This window comes from Cryptomeria japonica, chromosome 3 (genome assembly GCF_030272615.1).
Source record: "Cryptomeria japonica chromosome 3, Sugi_1.0, whole genome shotgun sequence".
Classification (NCBI taxonomy): Eukaryota; Viridiplantae; Streptophyta; class Pinopsida; order Cupressales; family Cupressaceae; genus Cryptomeria; species Cryptomeria japonica.
Genome location: NC_081407.1, coordinates 835,278,836 through 835,299,666, shown reverse-complemented (window position 1 = coordinate 835,299,666; position 20,831 = coordinate 835,278,836).

Genomic DNA, 20,831 nt, shown 5'->3' with positions numbered 1-20,831 from the left:
AAGATTTGGACAATTATCTAACCAATGTAGAACACAAACCGGCATAGGTTATGGGAAAGCTATTCAGAAGAATAATGTAACTTGTTATGTATGTAACAAGATTGTGCATATTGCTAAATTCTGTAGAAGTAAAGGAACATTGGTAAACAACAAAAGTTCTAGCTTGAAAGGCAAAGAAAAAGTTGAAGAGGTTAAGCAAGAATTCTTAAAACAATGGATTAGAAAAGCTGATCTAAATATTGGGAATACTCCTCCACCGGTAGAACAAACCAATGCTTCACCAGCAGAATAGAGTGATGCTTCACCAGAAGGACAGAGCAGTGCTCCACTGATAGGAAGTTCTTCATCTAATTGAAGAAAGTTTCCTTGAGGGTTTAGCAGTCTAATGATACATGTGCTATTATTCCCTTGGTTAGAGATAAGAAGTTGGAAATTACTTATTACTGGCAAAACAATGTTAAGTGAATACTTAACCGGCATGCAATTAATGTGGTAGATGGTGAAAAGCCACTATAAAATTAAGGTTTTGGCTCCATTTCATTTCACCAAGATTTCAAATTTTCAAAGAGCGCGAAGATTTCGAGCTAAGGCATTTCAAGCAAGAAGCAAGAGCACTCCAAGCAATGATCCATCCAAGATAGTAAAAGGTATTTAATCATGACAACCACCTCTACAATTGAATATATAGAAAAATATACTATTTTTGAGGTAATAAAAATACCTAGGCTTGTATTTCAATTAGTTCCCGAGATAGCAAAGAAGGATGATACCTTAGGTGCTTTTTCTCAAATTCCTAAGGGAGTTGTTTATGCTAAAGACCCCAGAATGTACATCCACTGCAACATTGAGGAATTAGGAGATGAGGAAATTAAAACAATGTATAAAACTGTGATATGTGATAATACCAGCAATGTAAAGGATGAACACAAGATCATTGAGACCCTAGGATTTATACAGATCCTTAGCATTGCTGAATTTCCAAAGAATGTGATTAGGATAGTTTTGAGTAGGGTACATGGAGAATTTTTCTGGCTAGATGCAATTCACAAAATCACCAAGGAAACTGTGAAAGTTGTCATAGGGTTACCAACCACCGGTAAAAGACTAGATAAAACCAAGAAAGTTTAAAATGACCTAGTTAAAAACCTAACTTGTGCAACATTCGACAAGAGGTCTCTAAGAGTAAATGATGTAACAGATATCAGTGTGAGATTCATCAGTATGATATTAGGGTATAAAGCTACTCATGCTAATAGACTCAATTCAATTTCAAGTTTATACATTAAGAGTGCTTATGATTTGGTCACAGACAATGCAAAAATTGACATATGTGAATGGTTAAAGGATGAATTAATTGACAACCTTGGAAAGATCAAAAAGGACAAGAAAGGAACTTTCAGATTTGGAAATCTGTTAGTATGCCTAATGCTACATAGAACAAAACAGGTTCCTAGTATAGGTTACAAAGAACTTGGATATGACATACCGGTAGGCAAAGAATTAACAAAACTATTCAATAACATGGGTGAGAACAAGGAAAGCAATATTAATGACTTCTTTCAAGCAGTAAACACCAAAATGAAGAAAAGAGTAAGGTTATCACAGAAGATTGTAGACAAATACAAAGATGAAATATGTTTTGTCATCAAGAAAGATGAAATCTGGATGGAAGCAGTCATCCCAAGGATATTTTGGGTAACCGAAATGGGCTATGAAATAGATGATCACATAGTTGAAACATATGCTAAAGCACTTCTGGAAGCCCCTAGAGAACCTAAGGAAGAAATATTTAGCAATGCAAAAAATATTGAAAGACAAATTCAATCAAAGAAAAGGGTAAAAAAGGTTGAGGCAGTTGTAAGGAAAGGGTCTAGACAAGCAAAAGCCATTAAAGAAGATGTATTGAAGGAAACCGGCATAACAAAGGATGAGTTAGCAGCTCCACGGCATGAAACTCACCTATCATCGGTAGGTACTTCTTTAGGAAGTGACATGCTTGTAACTTTCAAAAGAGTTGTAAGAAAATGGCAACCACACCCTCACCCAGGAGGACAAGGCAAAAGAAGCAAGAAGTGAGATCTCCGACAAGAAAGGCCACACCAAAGAAGAAACTGACACCCAAGAAGAAGAAAAGGACAAACAAAGACTTGGCCCCTCTTGATATACTGTTGAATGAAATCACAAAGGTAGGTAAACTGAAAAATATAGAGAAAATTTATGACACTCTAACAGTTGATGAAAAAGAGCAAGTTGAAAATAGTGCTATATTACATATGGATATGTACAAGAAATTTTTGATGGAAGTATTCAATGAAATACTAGATGAATTATTCAAAAGACTAGAGGCAAGAAGATAAGAAGTGATAGAATTGGATAAGAAAATAAAAATTGAAAAGCTACTTGTTGTATATCTGGTAAACTCTCCACAAGAAATTGATGATCTAATTGAAAAGGCCAAATGGTCAGTATTCTTTACTGCACACTGACATATTGCACTAATGGCAGGAAGAGTAAATGAGGTAACAAAAGAAACAAAAAATGGATGGGATATATTCCTGGTTGAGAAAGAAAAGCAGGAAGAATACATGAACCCCAAGCCTATCAAAGTCTATCAGAAAGATAGAGATAAGGGGAAAGGAAAAGTTGGTGGACCACCTAGTATCAAAGTTAGAGAAAACTTACCCCCACCTTCTTTAATTACTTCACCGGTAAAATTAACAACTACTGAAGATCAACTGGTAGCTGAGATTATGGATGTAGAGGATAATAATCCTAATCCTAAAGTCCTATATACTGTGAATGTTGATACTCAGAAGATCAACATAGTAGTAGACAAAGATACAACAGAAAAGATAGATATGGCTAGTGAGCCTCCGGTGACTAAGGAAACTAATAAACCTACAGAAGATAAAGAGCTAAAGGTAGAGACTGAGAAATAGAATGAGGAAATGAAACATACAAAGAAACAAACAAAGCTAAAGGCTCCAGAATAGCAATAACTGGAACAGGTACATAAGGAAATAGTGTCACCGACAACTAGTGAAGTAGGAAAACCATTGCTTAAATAAATGCAGACACAAACTGACCTACCAGAGGTCAATACAAGCTTGGTTACTTCCACTAGTACTCAGATTGTTGACTCATCATCAAGCTTCAAATCAACCAATGCGACTGAGGTACTACTTGATTCTATCAAGAAAATAACCGACTGCAGCTCACAGGCTTACAAAGCAATTGATGATACCATACCAATTTTGAAGGTAATTGCTCCTAACTATAATATAGATAACAAAGATTCTTCAGGAGAATTGGATACACTATGTAAATATATCTCAGAAAACATTGAGAAAATAAAAGAAGAGTTAGTAAAGGATAAAGTAGAAGTTGAAAAACAGAAATTCTTTGATGAGCAATAAAGAAGTGTAATAGAGATTTTGACACACTTCTACTGGAATTATGTAATTTGTTGAAAGAGTACAAAAATTTGTACAAAGATACTTATACAAAAAAAATTTTGGCTATAGATATTGACAAGAAAATGAGCAAGGTACAGCATGAGATCAATAAACTTGCAAATAGTTTTGTCAACTCACCTGATACACTATAAGTTTTTGAGGAAAAGATAACAAATTTTGAGGAAGAACTACTCAAATTGGAAAGAGAGAAAGAAAGAATAATAAGTAAGCCAAAACATTTGAGATCTAAACTAAGTCCAAGATTGGACTATCTAGCATCTCTATGGAAGGAAATTTCTGAGGCACTAATATAGGGCAGCAAAACATCGGCAAAGCATTTGTAGCATCTCACCGGTGCAGTGAAGAGAACAGAAATATCAATAAAGGATAGCAAGAAGTTTATGGATAGTATAAAATTGATTTTGGGAGATCTTTTTCAAATTATAAGTACCTAGCTACAAGGTTGAAACCATAAACTCTACTAACATCTTGACAACCTTTGTCATTATTGCCAAAGGGGAGTAGTGGGATGAGAAAATTCAAATGAAAGGAATCATATATTCAGGGGGAGCTCTCACATTTTTGGTAACATTTTTGGACTACACATTTCTGGATACTTTTTGAAATTTCTCATGAGTGTTGCCATCAATGCCAAAGGGTGAGATTGTTGGCATATGCACACTCCAATGAGACATTGTATGTGATTGAAGGTTTTGTCATTGATGGAAACCTTGCAATCCTATGGCACCGGTAAAGGCATTATAATGGCATCAGGAGATCACACTCTACACCGGCACCGACACAGAAGAAAGGAAGTATACCGACACAGAGGCCGACAGGATTTTGTTATATTATATTTTGTTTACTATTATAAAAATGTGTAAGCTGACTTGGCATATTGTAAAATGACTCTTATATATAAAAGAGATCATTGTAGACATTTGGAATGATGAGGAGAAGCAGATAGGAAAATATTAGGTAGACCTATTGTGCGAAATATAGGTCAAGGGGTATATGTAAAGAACAGAGTAGGAACCAGTACTAAATCTGGCATAGAAGATGCTATTGTAAAGCAGTACAAGATATTGGATTTGTATAATCCTTATTGTAAGTCAGTGAGACTTCCCATTGAGTAGTGAGCTCTAGGAAGTTGGCCTTCCTGCATATGTAGGCCCCTATTGTAAGTAATATTCTCTTATTGGCCAGTGAGTGAATATTGTGGGTCATAAATCCCACTGAGGTTTTTCCCACACCAAGTTTCCTCATTAACATCTTGTGCTATGGTGTTCTTTTCATGTGGATGTTCTTGATTCTATTTATTGCATTATTTCTTGCATATCAGTACGCTGTTATATTATGTTCTGCATGTTTTAAGTTAAGAAATACTAATTACTAGTTAGATACCGAATCACCCCCCCTCTCAGTATCTATGGGATCCCTAACAGGCACTTCAAGTTGGTCCAAGGAGGATCATTGACCAACCACCCTACTGGTTCAAGGTTGAAACCATAAACTCTACTAACATCTTGACAACCTTTGTCATTATTGCCAAAGGGGAGTAGTGGGATGAGAAAATTCAAATCAAAGGAATCATATATTCGGGGGGAGCTCTCACATTTTTGGTAACATTTTTGGACTACACATTTCTGGATACTTTTTGAAATTTCTCATGAGTGTTGCCATCAATGCCAAAGGGTGAGATTGTTGGCATATGCACACTCCAATGAGACATTGTATGTGATTGAAGGTTTTGTCATTGATGGAAACCTTGCAATCCTATGGCACCGGTAAAGGCATTATAATGGCATCAGGAGATCACACTCTACACCGGCACCGACACAGAAGAAAGGAAGTATACCGACACAGAGGCTGACAGGATTTTGTTATATTATATTTTGTTTATTATTATAAAAATGTGTAAGCTGACTTGGCATATTGTAAAATGACTCTTATGTATAAAAGAGATCATTGTAGACATTTTGAATGATGAGGAGAAGCAGATAGGAAAATATTAGGTAGACCTATTGTGCGAAATATAGGTCAAGGGGTATATGTAAAGAACAGAGTAGGAACCAGTACTGAATCTGGCATAGAAGATGCTATTGTAAAGCAGTACAAGATATTGGATTTGTATAATCCTTATTGTAAGTTAGTGAGACTTCCCATTGAGTAGTGAGCTCTAGGCAGTTGGCCTTCCTGCATATGTAGGCCCCTATTGTAAGTAATATTCTCTTATTGGCTAGTGAGTGAATATTGTGGGTCATAAATCCCACTGAGGTTTTTCCCACACCAAGTTTCCTCGTTAACATCTTGTGCTATGGTGTTATTTTCATGTGGATGTTCTTGATTCTATTTATTGCATTATTTCTTGCATATCAGTATGCTGTTATATTATGCTCTGCATGTTTTAAGTTAAGAAATACTAATTACTAGTTAGATACCGAATCACCCCCCTCTCAGTATCTGTGGGATCCCTAACAGGAACTTCAAGTTGGTCCAAGGAGGATCACTGACCAACCACCCTACTGGTTCCTTGCTTCTGCCAGTTTGCTAACCCTTTCGGTCTCAACCATTCTAGTGGTTACCACTCTTAATGACACCATCTCATCAACCTTCACAAGGCTCCTATGTTCTTCCAGTGAGGTCAAATTCTTATGTTTACATCTACTTAAACTTTCTTCCTGATCAATGTTGTTTCTTCTTCTACCAGTTTATCAAGGTGACAAACACTTCACACTTCCTCTGTACTGGCATCTTAATCATTCCTTCTCTTTTCAATTTAGCGCATAACCCTAATCTGAAGCACTTAGGGAATTCCTTCAATTCACTAGTATATCTGGTGTGATCTTTCAAGTGCTTACCTTTACCTCTTCACTCTTATCTCTTCAAACTATAATGCACTCAATGCATATAGGAAATAAGCCCCATTTACCTGGTGGAGTAACACCCTATCATTTGCTCATCTGAGTTCCCTATTTGTGCAGCATATCTTCAAACAGGCACATGAGAACCGGTGTGAGTACACACACTATCAGTCATTTCTTCTCATGATGACTACAACTTCATTTGGTGGGAGTCCTACTGGTCTGCAACCTCATATCGTAGTGGTTCATTCTTCTCTTCCAATGTTGATGTGATTCAGATAACATTCTGCCTCTTCATCACAAACAACCACTCAAAACACCTCTCTATCTCATCACACAAGTCAGGCACTAACTTGTGTACTGATGACCACTGAGGTCATCTTCCTTACCTTTATCGGTGTTCTGCAACACAAGGTGATATCAAAGATATCACATCTTGTACTCCTTCATAACAGTGTTGCACATACATCTCTTCTATTGGTGGTCATCCCATATGAATTGGCATTAATGAAAACACAATGCCAACACAATCAAGTATAAATATACTGACTGAAGACTTAAGTTGATGATGCTTGATGCCAAAAAAAATAGAATAACTGACAGATTAGAGATTGATCAGAGATAAGATCAAAAGAATTTGAGTGTTTGAGCTGTCTAACAGAAAGGTAGAACCAGTAGAAGGTGTACCAGAGGTTTTACGGATAAGGTTAGAGAAACTGACAAGCTGTCATATAGAGCTACAATTGTGTAAACCGATAAGGGGGATTCATGAAGAAAGCTATAGAAGGTGAAGGAGATAAGAGAGTGTACCGGTGAAGGGCAGAAAAGGTATAAACAAAGAACAGAGAACCAATAGAGAACTAAGAAAGGGAGAACTAATTGAGAAGAATAAAACTGGTGAAGTATTTTGATTGCAAGATTTACAAAGATCATTTGTAACAAGATTGAAACTATTGTATTAATCTGATCTAGTGTATATCATTGAGTTGGATCTTGGTGCAGGAGTTGGTGCTCCTTGGGTTGGTGCCCAAAACTTTGTAATCAGTGTTTATTGTCAGGCTAGATTGGAGTGGTAGTCTCCAACAACATTTCTCACTGAGGTTTTTCCCATATTGGGTTTTCCTCGTGTATCCAGTGTTATGTGTTGATTATTTTTGTGTGTTTTTATTTTATCACTTTCCTTAGCTCACCGATATATCCTCCTTGTGTCTGATTTGCCAACCAGTACCAAGAGTTTGGTTTAAAAGGTTTAGAATATTGGGAATCAAAAATTCACCCCCCTCCTCTCAATGGTACATTATGTTCAACAATTGGTATCAGAGCCTAGGTTCCTGATCAGATAAGCTTTCTCTAGCTTGGGTAGATTTTGGTCTTAGAACACAATGGCAAGAAATGAGTCCACATCCTTTTCTAAAGCTCCCATGTTTGATGGAACAAACTATGCATTTTGGTGCAGAAGAATGGAAACATATATGTCCTCTCTAGGATTTGATGTTTGGATGTCTTTAAAGAATGGGTACACTATCCCTAGTGTTCCTCCCATAGACTTGGATGCTAAGAAGGAGTATGAGAACAATGTAGAGGCTAATCATTCTATTCTCAGTGGGCTTTCAGATAATGAGTTTGTTAAGGTTATGCATTACTCATCTGCCAAGAAGACTTGGGATAAATTGTAGACATTATTTGAAGGAGATGCCAAAGTCAAAGAGGCCAAGATGCAATCACTAAAAGGTTAGCTTGAAGGCTTCAATATGAAAGATGAAGAAAAGATTGCAGACTACCTTGACAGAGTAGATGAAACTATGAACACCATCAGAGGACTTGCAGAGGAAATTGTTGATGAAATTATTGTCAAAATGGTACTTAGATCACTCACATCTAAGTATGATACTAAGGTCTCTGCTATAGAGGAAGCCAAGGATCTGAAAAAATCTTCACAATGGATGAGTTATTTGGGTCCTTAACTGCTTATAAGATGAAGACAACTAAAGAAAGATCTTCAAGGAAAGAGGTTGCTTTCAATTCCAACAAAAAGGGAAAGGAAGAGGTTGCTCATAAATTATCCAGTGGAGACTCGAATGTAGAGGTAGGAAACTTTGTTAAAAAGCTCAAGAGAAGATCCAGTAAGTATAAAGGAAAGTTTCCACTGAAATGTTTCAATTGTGGTAAAATAGGACACTTTTTTGAAAATGTCCTTACAATGAAACTGATGGAGATGGGAAAAGGAGCTCTGGAAGATCTTTCGGTAAAGATAAAGAAAAGAAAGCATACTAGCAATGAAGAAGAAGCTACCAGAAGTAGAATAGTGTATATACCATTTAGGATGATGTGCCAAATGAAGAGAGTGCATCAGAAGATGACTGTCATGAGGTTGAAAGAGAATTTAATCTCTTTATGGCACTAGATGAACCGGTTGTAGATGATGAGGAAGATGAAGACATTGAAGCTGAAGTGGATCTAGAAGGTGAGCTCATAAGTGTTGTTGAGGACTTAAGTAAGACAAGAAGAGAACTAAAGGAATTCAATCTTGCTACAACAGAAGAACAAGATCTCCTGAAGCAATCCTTGGATGAGTCCAATCAAGTGATTTATGACTTGAAACTCGAGTTGGAAGAATCCAAGAGGATATGTGAAGTTACATCCTCTGATTTGATGAATAAGGAGAAGGTGCATCAAAATCTAGAAGAATAAATTGTAAAGTTGAAAAAGGAGCTTGAAAAGAGTAAGGATGAACTAAAAATAAGGAGGAAGTATGACGGTAGAATTGAAGCTTTGGACAAGATGCTAAATAATAAAAAGCATTCAAAATATACTAGTGGCTTGGGATTTGAAGAAGGATAAAGTTCCAATAGAAAAGACACGTCTGGTAAGGAGATATAGTTCGCTTCTCCAAGTGAAAGTAAAGAGAAGCAAATCTTTAAAGTCAACAAAGATACCAGTAAGAAGACCTATGCTGAGGCTACAAGAAAATGTCCTGTGAATAGGTATACTAAAAAATGAAAGGCTCACTCATCATACTGGTATGCAAATCATAAAAGAAAGCCCAAGGTGGATAGTGAAGGATTCACTAGAATCAACAACATGAGAGGAAGACATCCGGTGACACAAAGGTTTTCTAGTTCAAAGTGACAAGACTGTTATGTACCCAATTTCCATGGTTATTGCTACCAGTGTAATAAGTTTGGACATAGAGTTGCATATTGTAGAGTAATGAATAAGCCTACTATTAGTTTTGAAAGTACAAACTCTTTTGCTGCACCCCAAGGTATGGATATTGTTTGTTATCAGTGTAATGGATTTGATCATAGGAGTTTTAAATGTAGGAGAAGTCAACCAGTTTCTTACAATAGTTTTAAAGATTTATCTTTTAATGTCAATATGAAATGCTATAACTATCAAGAGTTTGGACATATTGCAAAGCATTGCAAGAACAAAAAAATCAAGCAGAAGCAGACAGCTCTTAATCAGAAATCGGTAGTTAAATCAGAAAAAGAAGTTGTTGTAGATAAAAAGAAAGAAGACAAACTGGTTTGGGTTGAGAAAGACAAGAACAAAGAAGAATCAAGTTTGTTTGTGCAGATTGACCTACATGCAAATAGAAGAAACTTGTGGGTTGTAGACAATGGTTGTTCCAACCACATAACTAGTGATAAAAATAAATTTATCAAGCTTAAAGATTGGAATGGAGGCTTAGTAAGATTTGGAGATAACTCCTCCATCAAGATAAAAGGTATAGGTACTCTGAATATAGATGGAAAATTCAAGGCACATGATGTGTATTGCGTAGAGGGTCTAAAACACAATTTTCTAAGTGTGAGTCAGATGTGGGATAAAGGATACAATTTCATTTTTGACTCTTGGTTGCCAGATAAGAAAAGAATGTACCAGTCAAATTCTAGGAGAAGGTAAAAGAACTTATGGAAATGTGTACAATCTGAAGGAATGTTGTCAGTCCCACTACATGATGGGACAAGTGGATGAGAGCTGCCTGTGGCACAAGAGAGTAGGCCACATACATTTTGATAATCTAGCTGCGGTAAGAAAAAGGGGTCTGTGAGAAATATACCACCAATCATCAAATTGGTAAGCACATTTTGTGATGAATGTATAAGAGGAAAGATAAATAAGGTGAGCTTCAAGAATAAGGAACATAACACCTCAAGACCACTTGAACTGGAAAATATAGATTTGTGTGGTCCAACTAGGACAAGAGCTCTTATCGGTAAGAGGTACTTTATGCTCTTCATTGAGGACTATTCAAGAATGACATGGGGCACTTTCCTACAGGATAAATCACAATCACTTGATAGATTCAAGATCTTCCGGAAGATGGTAGAGAAAGAAAGTGAATGCAAGATAAAATCCATAAGATCAAACCAGGGTGGTGAGTGTTGGTATTTTGGTATGGTTTTGTCATTGATGTCAACACCTACTAAACACTTATCAACTCTGGCACTTTGGAGAATCAGCAACTTTCAGCAGCAAGCAAGTGACTTATGCATAGTCACCAGTATCTGGTGCACCGGCAGGATATAGTGATCACCGGCACTTGGGAGAGCATGGAAAACACTTGGTTATGTCGAATAAATCATGTGGACACCTTGTCTTGGAGTTTTGTTTATTGGTATATTCGTATTTGCATATTTGTTGTTACTGGCAAATAGGTCCAGGTTACACCGACATGTTTATCTTTTCTAGATCAGCATGGCACGCTATGAAGATGACTTATTATTGTTGTAAATGCAGTAAGTCGACATTGTGAATCGGTTATTGCATCAGGTATTAATTAATTTGTAAATTAATTTTATTGTATTATCCTTTAGAACCGACCTACTAAAATTGGTCTTAGGGTATGGTATAAATATAAGATCTTATTTGTAATATTGAATGTGGAATATGAAAAAGTATTGTGTGAAGGTATATGCGAGGATAAGTAGAGCTATACACACAGACATCATTTGAAGGTTGAAGGAGGGTTTTTGTGAAGACAATCAGAACTACACTAGTACTGAAACAAACATATGAATATGCTACTTTGTGTAGTATATTCTTATTGGATTTAACCATCCAATTGTAGTCAGTGTGACTCCTATTTTGTGATTGAGCAGTGAGCTCTAGGTGCTTGGCTTTTATGCATGTGCAAACCCCATTTGTATACACTTACTATCTACAGTAGTATCATCTGATTGTGGGTAAGGTTTCCCACCATGGTTTTTCCCCTTACAGGGTTTCCACATACAAATATTGGTGTTATGTGTTGTGGATGACATTGTCTTTTTGTTTCATGCATTAATCCTTACCGGTATTGCAATTAACTGCTAAAACTATCTACTGACATATTAGACTAGTTTACCAGTATTAAGCATTAAGATGGTTAAGTTGTTTTTTGTTTAAATTTGTTGGACAACTGAATCACCCCCCCCTCTCAGTTTTCTTTGGGACCTAAAAATTGGTATCAAAGCTTAGTCCTCTTTTGTAGAAGTTTAACAGCTTGAGGAGATCCAATGTCTACTAGCTATTTCAGGAAAGACATTCCTAAACTTGATGGAACCAACTATGGCATATGGAAGATCAGAATGGAGACACATCTAAATTGCATTGGAAAGGACATCTAGGATGCTACAAAGAATGGTTATACTACTCCTACTCCTGGTCAGCCTAATCCATCTACCTTGGGAAAAGATGAGGAAAATGATTGCAAAGCAAGAGAAGCACTTTTGAGCACATTAACAGATCACCAAATCATGGGACTATCAGATAGGTCTACTACTAAAGCTATTTGGGATCATTTGATAACACTGAATGAAGGAGATTCCACAGTCAAAATTTCAAAACTTGAAAGCTTCCGGGTCAGGTATGAAAATCTAAAAATGGAAGAAGATGAAAGGATTTCTACTTTTATGGAAAGAGTAAATGAGATTGTTTTGGGTATTAAATGTTGTGGAGGAACCTTAAGTGAGGATGAAATTGTTTCAAAAGTTTTAAAAGGATTACCACTGGCTTATAAAATGAAAGTCACTGCTATAAATGGGTTAAGAACAATGCCTAATACATCAGTAACTAGGGATACACTGATTGGAAAACTTTTAGCTTTTGAAATTGAAGAATTTGGTCATGTTGCTACTATAAAGATAGATTTAGCCTTTAAAGCATCTACATCATCTGCACCATCATTTGACAAATCAGATTGGAAAGCCTTTTATGCAAGAGAACTTGAAGAAAGTAGGAAAGAAAATGAAGAACTTGAAGAACTTGAAGCACTATTTGTAAGGAAAATGCCTAAAGGTCCAGTTGGAAGTAAGTATGAAGGTAAAGCACCCTTTAAATTTTTTAACTACAATAAGATTGGTCATATGGCTTCAAGATGCCTTGATAGACATGCTAGACTAGGAGAAGAAGCTAGAAGAACATACAAGCCTAACCCTAAATATCAAAGGTACAAATTTAAGAAGAATAAAGACAAATCTTGTTACATTACTGATGAAGGAGTGACTGATGATTCTGATGAGGATCTGGTAGACAATGGATGGGTTTTTGTTGCTATAACAGAAGATCAACCAGCACCTATTGCTCAACCGGTAGAAGAGGCCTTGGCAGCTAAAGTTGAAGTAAAGGATGAGTGGATCATTGATTTAGGATGCTCACATCATATGATAGAAGATAAAGGTAAATTCTTGAAATTTCAAGATTACAATGGAGGCTTAGTAAGATTTGGAGATAATAAAGCTTGTTTGATCAAAGGTAAGAGTACAATATCTCTTGATGGTAAGAATAATACTGACAATGTTTACTATGTTGAAGGTTTAAAGCATAATCTTTTTAGTGTTGGTCAATTAGTTGAGAAAGGATTTCAGTTACAATTCAAAAATAGAAAATGCAAAATCATGAATAGAACTGGTTTGGAAATTGCAATCGGTAATCAGACTAGAGGTAATATCTTTCATTTGAATAACAGTGAAAAGACATGCTTAATTGCACATATTGATGAAAGTTGGCTATGGCATAAGAGACTCTGTCATGTAAACTTTGATTGCATGGTGAAAATTAGTACTACTAAGGCAGTTAGAGAGTTACCTAAAATTGTCAAACCTCACAATACAGTGTGTAAGGAATGTCAATTTGGAAAACAAGTTAGAGCTAGTTTCGAAAGTATTCTAGAAAATCCCAATAATGCTCTTGATTTAATTCATACTGATTTATTTGGTCCGGCTAGAACTAAAAGCTTACAAGGTGATAGATATTTCATGCTAATCATTGATGACTATTATAGAATGTGTTGGGTTACTTTTCTCAGAGAAAAATCAGAAGCACTTGGAAAGTTCAAACTGTTCAAAGCAATGGTAGAAAATGAAACTGGTAAGAAAATCAAATGTCTAAGATCAGATCAAGGAGGAGAATTTACATCTAAGGAATTTAATGCATTATGTGAAGTGAATGGAATCAGAAGATAGCTATCAGCACCTCAGACACCATAGTAGATTGGAGTTGTTGAAAGGAAAAATAGAACCATCTTGGATGCAACCAGAAGTATGTTATAAGAAGAAAACCTACCACATGTATATTGGAGAGAGGCAGTAAGTACAGTGGTCTATACATTCAACAAAGTTCAAATCAAAGGTGTAACTGGTAAGACCCCTCATGAACTATGGTTTGGTATTACTCCTACTCTTAAATATTTCAAAATTTTTGGAAGTAAATGCTATATCAGAAGAGATGCGTATATTGGCAAATTTGATCCTAGAAGTGATGAAGGAATATTTCTTGGTTAGTCATCTGAGAGAAAGGCATATAGATGTTTTAACAAAAGATTGCAGAAAATTGTTGAGAGTACAAATGTAAAGATTGATGAAAAATTCAGAGGAACTTCAAGGTATATAAACTCTGAACTGGCAACAAAATTTTTGACAAATGAACCTACACTAAATCCACCAATATAGAATGAAGATCCAGTTACCCTGGTATCATATAAAAATTCCAGAGTAACTGAGGAACAATAACAAACAAAGACACCCTGGTAGGGAAGACTGAATCATTTTGAAGATTAGCTAATTGGAAATAAGTATAAAGGAGTTATGACAAGAGGAAGATTGGAAAATGAAGAGGTATGTCTTATTTCTCAAATCAAACCATCATCTGTTAATGAGGCATGTGAAGATAAATATTAAAGCTATGGAAGAAGAATTAGAACAAATTGAGAAGAATAACACTTGGACATTAGTTCCCCGGCCTAAAGATAAAAATGTAATTGGAACAAAATGGGTATTCAAAAACAAACTTAATGAAGATGGTAAGGTTATCAGAAATAAAGCAAGACTAGTGTGTAAGGGATATTCTCATAAAGAAGGAATTGATTACAATGAAACCTTTGCACCGGTAGCTAGAATTGAGGCAGTTAGATTATTTTTGGCTTTTGCAACATATAAGAACTACAAAGTATATCAAATGGATATTAAATGTGCATTTTTTAATGGAGATCTTGAAGAAGAAGTTTACATTGAACAACCTGATGGATTTTCTTTGATAGATAACAAAGATATGGTTTGCAGTTTAAGAATAGCTTTGTATGGATTGAAGCAAGCTCTAAGAGCTTGGTATGCAAGATTGGATAAGTATCTTTTGAAGATTGGTTTTTCTAAAGGTAATGCAGACAACAATTTATATTATAAAGTGACTAATGATGACATCTTGGTTATAGAAGTTTTTGTTGATGATATAATCTTTGGAGGAGAAGATGGATTATGTAAATAATTTTCTATTAAAATGCAACAAGAATTTGAAATGTCTATGATTGGAGAAATAAAATTCTATTTAGATTGTCGATTTCACAAACTAATAAAGGTATATTCTTGAGTCAATCTAAATACTTAAAGGAGTTACTAAAGAAATTTGCAATGGAGAACTCTAAACCGGTAAGCACACCTATGACTACAAATGACAAACTATCACTATGGAATGAATCTACACCTGTTAATCCAACTAGATACAAATCTATGATAGGAGGTTTATTGTATTTGACACAAACCAGACCTGATATTATGAATGCAGTATGTATTGTTTCAAGATTTTAGAGTAATCCTAGAGAAAATCATACATCAGCAGTAAAAAGGAATTTTTGGTACTTACAAGGCACTATAAATCTTGGATTATGGTATCCTAGAGATGAAAACTTTCAATTATGTGCATACACAAATGGAAATTGGGGAAGAGATGTAGATGATAGAAAAAGAACCACCGACGGTGCATTCTTTCTTGCAAGCAGAGTAGTTTCTTTGTTGAGTAAGAAACAAAGTTGTACATCTTTATCAACAGCAGAATCAGAATATGTTGCAGCAGCAACTAACTGTACATAGGTGTTATGGCTTAAGCAAATGTTGAAGGACATAAAGGTAAAATGCAAGGAACCTATTACTATCTATTGTGATAACACTGCAGCAATTGATATATCTAAGAATCCGGTATTACATTGTAAAACCAAACATGTTTCTATCAAACTGAATTTTCTAAGGGAAAATATTCAAAAGAGATAAAACTCGTTTATGTGAATACTAAAGAGCAGATTATAGACATCTTCCCTAAACATCTTCCTAAGGAGACTTTTGAATATCTCAGAGACCAGCTTGGGTTCATACCCCCACCAGTAGAGACTTAGGAAGTTGATGATTGTCATCAACCGACAGAATTAAATAGAGAAATCTCTTATTCTAGCTATGATGAGGAAACTACTTCTCAAGGGGAGTAGTTGGTATACTAAATTAATTGGTATTTTGTATATGAACTTGTCTTGGTAATAACTTTGGCATTTGATGTCAAAGGGGGAGAGATTGGTATGTAAAAACACTAGGAAAACACATGTTGCTCCCAGGGGGAGAGATTGTTATTTGGGAGAGATTATTACTATCTGTATCTATATTTTGATTTTTGGTTATGATCTCTTTTTGGGAGATTGTTGGTTTTTGGTATTTGGCATTTCTATTTTGGCACTTTGATGGTTTTTCCATCTTGTGTTGCCATCAATGCTAAAGGGGGAGATTGTTGGTATTTTGGTATGGTTTTGTCATTGATGTCAACACCTACTAAACACTTATCAACTCTGGCACTTTGGAGAATCAACAACATTCACCGGCAGGCAAGTGACTTATTCACAGTCATCGGTGTCTCGTACACCAGCAATATATAGTGATCACCGGAACATGGAAGGGCATGGAAAACACTTGGTTATGTCGAAGACATTATGTGAACACCTTGTCTTGGAGTTTTGTTTATTGTTATATTCGTATTTGCATATTTGTTGTTACCGGCAAATAGGTCCAAGTTACACCGGCAGGTTTATCTTTTCTAGATCAGCATGGCACACTATGAAGATGACTTATTATTTTTGTAAATGCATTAAGCCGAAATTGCTAATCGGTTATTGCATCGGGTATTAATTAATTTGTAAATTAATTTTATTGTATTATCCTTTAGAGCTGACCTACTAAAATTGGTCTTAGGGTATGGTATAAATATAAGATCTTATTTGTAAGATTGAATGTGGAATGTGAAAAAGGATTATGTGAAGGTATATGCGAGAATAAGTAGAGATATACACACAGACATCATTTGAAGGTTGAAGGAGGGTTTTTGTGAAGACAATCATAACTACACCGGTACTGAATCCAGCATACGAGGATGCTATTTTGTGCAATATATTCTTATTGGATTTAACCATCCAATTGTTGTCAGTGTGACTCCAATTTTGTGATGAAGTGAGCTCTAGGTGCTTGGCCTTTCTGCATGTGTAGACCCCATTTGTATACACTTACTATCTATAGTAGTATCATCTGATTGTGGGTAAGGTTTCCCACCTTGGTTTTTCTCCTTTCAGGGTATCCACATACAAATATTGGTGTTATGTGTTGTGGATGACTTTGTCTTTTTGTTTCATGCATTAATCCTTACCGGTATTGTAATTAACTATTAAAAATATCTACCGGCATATTAGATTGGTTTACCAATATTAAGCATTAAGTTGGTTAAGTTGTTTTTGGTTTAAATTTGTTAGACAACTAATTCACCCCCCCCCTCAGTTGTCTTCGAGACCTAACAGTGAGTTCACATCAAATGAGATTCAGGACTACTATGAAAGACATGGAATCAAAAGATAGTATTCATCCCCTAGGATACCACAACAAAATGGTGTGGTAGAATGGAAGAACACGATAGTCAAGGAAATGGCTAGAACTATGTTGAATGGGGCAAACTTACCGGATATGTATTAGAGGGAAGCAGTTCATACTACAACATATACTTTGAACTGGATTCAACTAAGAACAAATAGTAGGATGTCACCTTATGAGTTATGGTATGACCAGAAACCATGAACCAAGTACTTTAAGGTGTTTGGAAGTAAATGCTTCATTAAAAGAGATCAAGATGGCTTGGGCAAATTTGATTTTAGGAGTGATGAAGGTATTTTTCTTGGTTACTCAACTCACAGTTAAGGCCTACAAATGCCACAACAAAAGACTAAGAAGAGTTATTGATAGTTTGCATGTAAGAGTTGATGAGGATATGCATAAAGGAAGACAAGAACAAGTGAACTGGTATGATGATTCTAGTGATGAAGGTGAAGAATCTCAGTCAGACAATGAATCAAAAGAAGAATCCAATAAGGTCCCTAACCGGTATGTTCAGAAAAACCACTTGAAAGAGTAGATTTTGGGTAACAAGAGTGATGGTGTGCAAACTAGAAGTAGACTTGCCCGAAATGATGAACAAATAAATTTTTTCCTCATGACTAAAATGGAACCGAAGACATTAAATGAGGCTAGCAAAAGTTAGAAATGGATGGATACAATGGAAGAGGAACTGCAATAGATTGAGAAGAATAAGACTTGGGAATTAGTTCCTAGAGCGGTTGATAATAATGTCATTGGCACAAAGTGGGTATACTAGAACAAGATGAATGAAGAAGGGAAGATTGTGAGGCACAAAGCAAGGTTAGTGTGCAAAGGATATTTTCAAGTAGAAGGTATTGATTTTGAAGAAACATTTGCACCGGTGGCTGGACTAGAATCTATTAGGATGTTTCTTGCTTTCTCTGCCTACAAGGGTTATAAAGTTTATCAAATGGATGTCAAATCTGCTTTCCTAAATTGAAATTTAGAAGAGGAAGTATACATGGAACTGATGGTATGATGAAAGAATAAGTATTTGGTCAACTACTGAGAGGGGGAGTGAATCAGTGGATCAAAAAAATGATAAGAACTTCACCAATATCAAAAATCATTCTCTCAAAGTAAACTTAGACCTAATAATGTAATAGCTCCATCAAGATTAAAACTCATAAGATAAATCGATTGACTGTTACAATAAATTAACAGTAAACAAATTCTTCATTTCTCAATGCTTCCAGTTATCATGACTTATCAAAATAGTTAAGTAGTTAAGTAAATCAACCATGAAAACATAACCATAAAAACATTCACCACTTGACACAAATATTTTTTGATGTGGAAACCAAAATAGGTAAAAACCACGATGAGATGAGACTCACAAGATAACTATCAGAACTCTTCTAAAGTTCACCCTGTTAGGAGTCTAGCCTGTTAAATCTTTACAAAAAGTCATGTTAAGAACTATTCCTATTAGGAATCACCCGATTAAGGGATTGACTACAAATGCCTTGTTATAAGCAATACCGTGTAAGGAGCAACCTCGGTAGAGGATTAAAAAATCCAACCTAATGGAGCACCTTGTAAGACGACTGATTAACACCAAGCTTGTTAGTGTTATGACCTGAAGGCAACTAAGAGGGTGGTGAATCAGTTGTAAATTAATTTCAACCCAAATATACCTTAATCAAACTTGATACTTGATATCGGTAAACCAAACTTAATGTCGGTTGATATATTAGTAGTTAATATTAATACCAATAAAAATCAATGCATAGAACAGAAAGAGAAACAACATCCATAACACATAACACATAGCTTTGTACGTGGAAACCCTGTAAGGGGAAAAACCACAGTGGAAAACATTACCCACAATCAGATGATACTACTGCAGATAGTATGTGTATACAAATGAGGTCTGCACATACAGAAAGGTCAACTGCCTAGAGCTCACTGCTTAATCACAAAATAGGAGTCACACTGACTACAATTGGATGGTTAAATCCAATGATAGTGCACTACTCAAAGTAGCATCTACAATGCTAGATTCAGTGCCGGTTAACCTCTGATAATCACCTTCAAACCTTCCTTGAACCTTATCTCTAGTATGCTCATATGATCTTCAATATTCACACATACCATGTTATAATACCATAACCTTAATTACAATATACTTGTCTCTCTCTACCACTTCATCTCACAAATGAGATCTTACATATATATCAAAACATAAGACCAAATGTGTAGGTCAGCTTACCAAGAATATTACAATTAAAATAATTACAAATAAGTCAAGATATGATGCATCATGTTAGCTCAATACATTTACAACAATATCCAATTAATTAAATTATCTCCATAACATGTCATGTTAATCTAGAATAGATAATGCATGTCGGCCCATAACCTAGACCAATTTGCTGATAACAACAAATATGTCAACCCGATTAAACCAATAACCAAATACCAAAACCAAGTATCCAAACCATGTCATTGACATAACCAAGTGATCTCCAGATGATAACAAGTCATCCTTAGTGTTGGTGAACAATATAACCTATCGGTGAACAATATACCGATGACTATGCATAAGTCACTGAACTTGCCAGTGAACATAATGTGCCAGTTCAACATAACCAAAGATCTCCAGAAGGATAAATGTTGACATCAATGACAAAACCAATGCAACATATCCATAATACCAACAGTTAGAGCTTACCTGGTTAGGGGATTTTAATTCTGCTATAATTGTTAGAAAACAATAGGAGTTTATTGATTTGTCTGAATAGTATTACACTTGCTTGATCGGATCCATTTCATGCTCTTATCTACCTTTACTCAAACTGCAGATACATCATCCAGTTCAGCAACCACATGCTCAACTAATCTATGCTCACTCTTTTCTAACTCATTAAACTAAACTTCATCGACCTTATAAACAAATCAATTAGGTCGGTAACACAACAAAAACCTAATTTACATAGAGATTACAAACAAATCGGTTCAAGTATGATTGTTGGATTACATAGCAATCTCTGCACATCAATCAAGAAAACCTTGATCGCTTCTTGATCACTTCTTTATCAACCTTAGTAACTCATCATGTGCTTTGCATTAGATGCAATACATTTGCTTATTCGCTAGACAAAAAACCATTACAACAACTCACCAAAATCTCTTGGAATTGTCTTCATACAATAATCATATGTGTCATAATCATTACCGCTCATCATCACATCATAAACCAATATAACCAATTCACCAAACTTAATCAGTTAGGGTTTATAAAAAACAATAGGTAGGGTTTACCGGTAACATCAATAGATAAGGTTTACATCGGTTATCGGTTCACTCCACAA